The sequence below is a fragment of the Bison bison genome, unplaced genomic scaffold, assembly GCF_000754665.1.
Source record: "Bison bison bison isolate TAMUID 2011002044 unplaced genomic scaffold, Bison_UMD1.0 scf7180017864270, whole genome shotgun sequence".
Lineage (NCBI taxonomy): Eukaryota > Metazoa > Chordata > Mammalia > Artiodactyla > Bovidae > Bison > Bison bison.
Window position 1 is genome coordinate 5,955,047 of NW_011494842.1, and position 5,958 is coordinate 5,961,004.

Sequence of the window (5,958 nt, forward strand, 5' to 3'; positions counted from 1 at the left end):
GAGGGGTGCGCAGGGGGGTGGGGATAGACGGGCGCGCGGGATGGAGGGGCAGTGGCTTAGTCCCCTGGCTTCCTGCCTGAGCCGGGCAAGTGGGTTTGCTGCTGCTCAAGGAGCCGCTCTGTGGCTTCCCCCAAGCGCTGACGCTGACCTTGGATTCCCAAGGAGGCTGAAGTTCCCATCGGTCGCTGTGGGACCGAGCTAGAGAAGGCCTCCCTTTCCCCCATCCCTCCTGCCGAGTCCTAAATGAATAATTCAGGCTGACAGAGCTTTCTCAGCCGACCTGCCTTTCACCACTGGACAGGCACTTCAGTCAGTGGCCAGAGCCTCAGCCCTGAGCATTGCCTCTGGGCCCAGGAGTTCTGGGCAGGAGTGTTTGGTGCCTGGCTCTGCTCCAGGCCCCCCACCAGGTAGCTGAGACCCCTGGGGTGAACCAAGCCTTGGTTGACCGCCACTGCCACCGCCTTCGCAGGAGCTTCACAGCCCCCTTTGGAGAGCCTGTTTCCCCGGCATCCTCAGTGCTGGGGCTTTGTCACTGCATGGGCGGTGCCCAGGACCGACTCCTGTGGCTCGGCCTGGGTGCTAGGAGAGCGGGCGAGGCGCTCGCCGAGGCAGGACCTCACAGCCCCTCTGACACGCTGAGGGGCTCCCTTTAGTGCTTTGTGGGGACACACAGGGCCCTCTACCCAGCCCAGGCCTCCTCTCGCAGACCACAGCCCAGACCTCCGGCTCAGAGTCCGTCCTGAGTGCTCTCTGGGGAGGAAGTGGCTGAGGGAAGATGGAGGAGGGGAGAGGGAGGGCGAGGCACCTCAGCCTGCGGAGTTAGAGCCCCCGCCCCGGGAGGAACGGACAAACAGCCCCAGATCCCTGTGTCCTCCTGCCCCGTCGCTGGGTCATGTCCTGAATGAAATGACTCCAGGAGGACTCAAGGGGCGAATTTCTCTAGTGGGGCCCAGCCATGGAGCTGGGTGTCAAAGGAGGCCCTGGACCAGCTGGTTCACTGCAGGGGTCTGAGTGACGGCCAGCCTGGTCTGAAAGGAGGGTCACGGACAGCAGGGCCTGCCGGTGTATTTGGCTCCCTGGGTGGGGACAGATGACAGCAGCGGTGAAGCCAGGAGCAGGGACAGAGGCCACCCATCGAGCTGAGGTGGAAGAGGGCATCGTGGCTCAGGGCTCGTCACCACAGGCCAGCACATGTTAGTTCCTCTTCCTGGGAGACTTCGTTGTGTATCTGACTTTCCCTCGAGGCTTCCCAGGTAGCGCCAGTGATAAAGAACCCGCCTGCCAAGGCAGGAGACAGGAGTTTGATACCTGAGTTGGGAAGATCCCCTGGAGGAGGGCATGGCAGTCCCCTCCAGGATTCTTGCCTGGAGAATCTCATGGACAGAGGAGCCTGGCGGGCTACAGTCCACGGGGTCGCAAAGAGTCAGACACAGCTGAAGAGACTGAGCACGCACACACGCACGCAACCTCTCCCCACAGGCTAAACTGGAGTTCATTAAAAATTTCAGAAGGCACACCTCGTTCAGAACTTGTCTCTCCCTTTTTAGGGAAGATGGCAGGTGAAACCACAAACTAAACTTGTAAGGGTTCAACGTGGACTAAATGAGTCACGAACTCTATCTTATCAGAGGCTGTCAGCTCCTTGTATCTGGAAACTAGTTGGTTGACTGTGGTTATTGTCAAAACTGTTCACAAATATTCTGTTTTTTTTTTTTTCCCCCTGCAGGAACGTGGTATGACTGCACTTCCCTTGTCCTCTGAAGGTACGTCGGCCAAAACATGATGTGCTTTGGCTAACATCACGTGGAATGGAGTGACGGATGCCACTTCCGGGAGGAGCATTTAGAGCAAGCAGTGCCCCGCATACTCTTTGCCTGGCCAGGATGATTTGGGAAGCACAGTCACTTCCTCAGTGACAGTCATGACAGAGAAAGCAATCCAGGTTATATTAGGCACTGAGGTTTGGGGGTGTTTTTGTCACACAGCACAACCTAGTCCGTCCTGACTAACTCACCAGCTGACAGCCAGATACCCAGTATGGAGCAGCCCCAGGCTTGAATACATCCTCTGTGTTGTAGCCACTCCTGTGAGGCATCCACGGCGGGCCACTGGCCTTACAACGTCCCCCTCTGTTTCTCAGAATAATTTTCAGATGGAGACAAGTGGAAGAGCTTTCTCAGGGTCCAGAGAGTGAGCACCAGTGCTGAAATTCAGCCACAGTGAATCTGTCTCCTTCCAAAGCTGATGCCACTCTGCCCTACCATGGGGTCCCCTTCTAAGAGGGTGGGGCACTCTGGGTGCCTCTGAGAGTCCTGAGACCTGAGTGGGGCCCAGGCTCCTATCTGAGACCCTCTCTGTGCTGTGAGCCTCAGCTGCCCACATCAGCAGCAGGAGCCCACTGGGAGCTCACACTTGGCAGGGCGGTGGGGGTGCCATCCCTGGGGGCAGGGTTCCACGAGGAGCCGGGCAGTATGGATTCACGGTGCCACGGGTGGAAGACTCCCTTCCGTGGGCCACTCAAGCCCTGACCCAAAGCCACACCAGCAGCACCAGCAGCATTATCTGCAGACTAGAAAAGCAATATCCACAGCTTGCGATCATTTCTCAAATGTATCTAAATGCTTCGGTGTTTACCAAAATACAAATTCATTTAAAGGCATTATTAAGTTCCTAGTAGTTTTTATCATCATCTATTTTCTCAATCAACAGATACTAAAAGTCTAATGAATATCGCAGAGGGACTCCTAGGGAACAAATTAGGTTGAAAAATGAGTCCTAGTTAGAAAGGTTAGAAGAGATATTGCTGAGGGACCGGGGCAGGGGTATGAGATGGGGGAGATGGAGGCTGGGCCTGGGGGAGCTTGAGGAAGGCCTATTTCAGGGTGTGTGTGTGCAGGGAGCACAGTGAGGAAGGGAAGAACAAGCAGGGAGATGGGACCAGAGGGAGGGCTGAGTGGGGAGGCAGAGGTGGGTACTGCTGGGGTCCAGGCAGAGGAGGTCTTACCCCTCCATCAGTCTAGGCAGGAGGGGGTTGCCTGAGAACACCGAGGTATGAACGCTTTCTGGAGTATGTCTCAGTAGATCGAAGGGGGAGAGGTGCGCTCTGGGGAGGAGATAATTAAGAAACAGCTTGCAGCAAAAGAAGACTGCAAAATAATGCGTCGGGCAGCAGACTCAGAAGCAGCATGGTTTATGGCCTGCCCTCTCGCCTCTGAAGCTCTAAGGTACATTTCTCAGGCCACTCAGAGCCAGAGGTTTGGTACAAGTACCACTCAATGTCTCTGTGATGCCCAAGGGAGCATTTTTTAATCTATTAGAGATGAGAGGACCCGAAAACCATTTAAAACCACTTAGGTTGGAATGGGCAGGAGCATTTTGGAATTGCTCACATGGCAGAGTGCTGTGTATCATCTGAGACCATCTAGGCTTGGAAGGCACAAGATTATTTTCTGGGGAGAAAAAAAAAATCAAGTTTTTAAATCCATCCTAGAAATGACTCAAGGGCTGTGGGACGGCGAGCCCCACGGTCCGCACGGTCCCAGTCCAGTGGGATCAATACTGAATGCTGGGGACGTCACACATCACCTTCTCAGTTGTGGCTGAAAGATGTGGCTTTGGAGAGCATCTATTTCCCGGGGAAGGCTTGATTTCCAGAGTCACAGAGCAATACTTCATCTTCCTGACTTATTTCTGAGCTGATGTTATCCTTTGAGGGAAGATATTCTTCCCCGTCTCCTTTTCTCTTAACATTTAAAATCTCCCAACGTTCCTCCAGCTTGAGGACCTAATGCGATTTTAATACAGCTATTATTAGTTTAGAAGCCCTTCAGCCCCTGACAAATGTCCGTAGCAGCAGCGACGATGTTCTGATCTTGCTGTCAGGGCGGGAGACGCATGGGGCAAAGATGACTCAAGAGCCCAGCGCTCCTGGAAGGGCTGCTGGGGCCAGCGAGGATGGGGTGGGGTGGGGTGCGGTGGGGTAGGGCAGGGAGGGCTTCTGTCTTCCCAACCCCAATGGAGCTGGACCTCATGATAGCACCTTGGGACCTCGGCCCCGCCATCCCCCGGGCACGCTGGGCACCTCGCCTACCGCCCCTCCCAGGCAGGCTTGTCTCCTGGAAACTGCTGCCCCTGGAAGCTTGGATACTGGAGAAGCTTGATGGGACCTTGGACCCTCCTCCCAGGGTCTGGATATCACTAGACGTCCAGACCACATTTTCCAGCCTCTGACACCCTTCCCCACACCTTTCTCTAAGTCACATGACCAGCCACCCGCCGAGCCAGAGATAGACGGTCTTGTCGGTGGTTACTATGGAATCTTTAGGACTCTAACAAGAGATAGGTTTTTGAAGGTCAAAACACAACAGTGAGGGGTGGAACAAGCCTACGTGTGTGCGCGCGCAGTCACCGTCCTTCGGGCCGTGGAGCTGAGCTGGGCAAGTGTGAAGCGTGAGGCTTTGCCCAGCAGAGGGCAGCAGCAGACGGGCCGGAACCACCTAGAGAGGAAGCACTTGGACCTGCACCACCTTGGCCCAGCGACTAGGGGCCCTTCTCCAACGGCCCTGACTTTGCTCGGCCTGTCCTCAGAGAGCTGGGACAGCAGCTGAAGGGCCGGTGAGGAGCACTGCTGAGGATCCGGGAGCCAGGCTCAACTCACAGGGGAAGGACCTCAAAACCAGAGACGGGGGCCGGCCGAGGAGGTGGCTGAGCAGAGTGGAAGCGTCTTCAGCATCTACACCCCACTGGCTCCTTCCCCCGGGATGGGCGGACCCCATGCCCCCTTCATCTGCCATCTGGGCCGGCCTCCCCAACCTGCTCCCTGAACAAGCTGGTGCTTGATTCTCATAAAGTTGACTCCTCTTCCCCAGTGGCTGCTGATGAACGAGACAGCAACCACACGGGAAGGACGTCTTAGGCGCTGTGCTTGGAGCTGGAGGACGCAGGAGCAGGCTGTCGACCACGAGGGGGTGGGGGGCCTCAGCCTGGCCTGCTGCCCCCAGGGTGTCCTGGGGCAGAGCACTGGGAGGACCCCTGGGAGCCGCAGCCCCGTTGCAGAAGAGGGGTTTCTCAGATCCCTGATAAGAAGCTGACTTTGTAGGGGTACGAGGGGGCGAGGGTGCCTGGACGCCGCGCAGTGGGGCCCGGAGCCCTGGGTCTGCCTAGACTCCTGACCCCTTCCCCTCCAGGCCTCAGTCTCCCTCTCCGGAATAAGCTGCTGAGCCAGCCCAGTTCTCATCCTCCTGTGGGGCAGCTGGCCATTCAGTTCAGCTGGTCACTGCCGGGGGCGGGGTGGGAAACGGGGGTGGGGAGGGTGAGGGTTGGCTGAGATGCTACCAGACTGAAAGCGGGGGTCCTCCCCCCGCCCCATTGGATCCTCGTCTAAACAAAGCATTGAACACCATTTAGGAACAACTGGGGAAATTGGAACGTGGCCTGGACGTAGCCATCCTTGGGGAGCCAATAATATCGTCAGTGGGGTAAAGCACTGGGGTTACATAAGGACCTGAACTGAGGTGCTTTGAGGGGAAATGCTGTGACGTCCATAGGTTACTTCAAAATACCTTAGCCTTAGAGAATACAATGAAGCAAATGCGGCAAAACTCAGACACACTGTGTAAATCCAGCCGCAGAATATGCAAATGTTCATTGTGTCATTCCTTCTATTTTTTTCTTGTAGGCTTAAAGTTTTTCATAGTAAAAAGGCTAAAAAAATAAACCAGCAGCTCTTAAAAACCGTAGAAGCCTGACTCTTGCCTGGTGGGATCCAAATCTCCTGGGAGGGACCCACCCTCGATGTTTTCAAGGCCCCCAGAGAGCCTGAGGATGGTGGCAGGCTCAGGTTCAAGTCTCAAGTTCCCTGGGGGTGGCCCCAGGACAGCCCATGGGAAAGGGGACCCTAAAGACTGCCCCTGCCCAGGGCAGGGGGTGCCCTGGCGGTGACACACCTCCGTGGCCGTG

General features: G+C 56.2%; 1 protein-coding gene across 1 annotated transcript in view; it reads right to left on the minus strand.

The window, feature by feature from the left end:
* Nucleotides 1-5,958, minus strand: part of IP6K3 (inositol hexakisphosphate kinase 3) — a 24,644-nt gene that overhangs the window by 17,939 nt on the left and 747 nt on the right. The gene's annotated exons all lie outside the window — the stretch shown is intronic.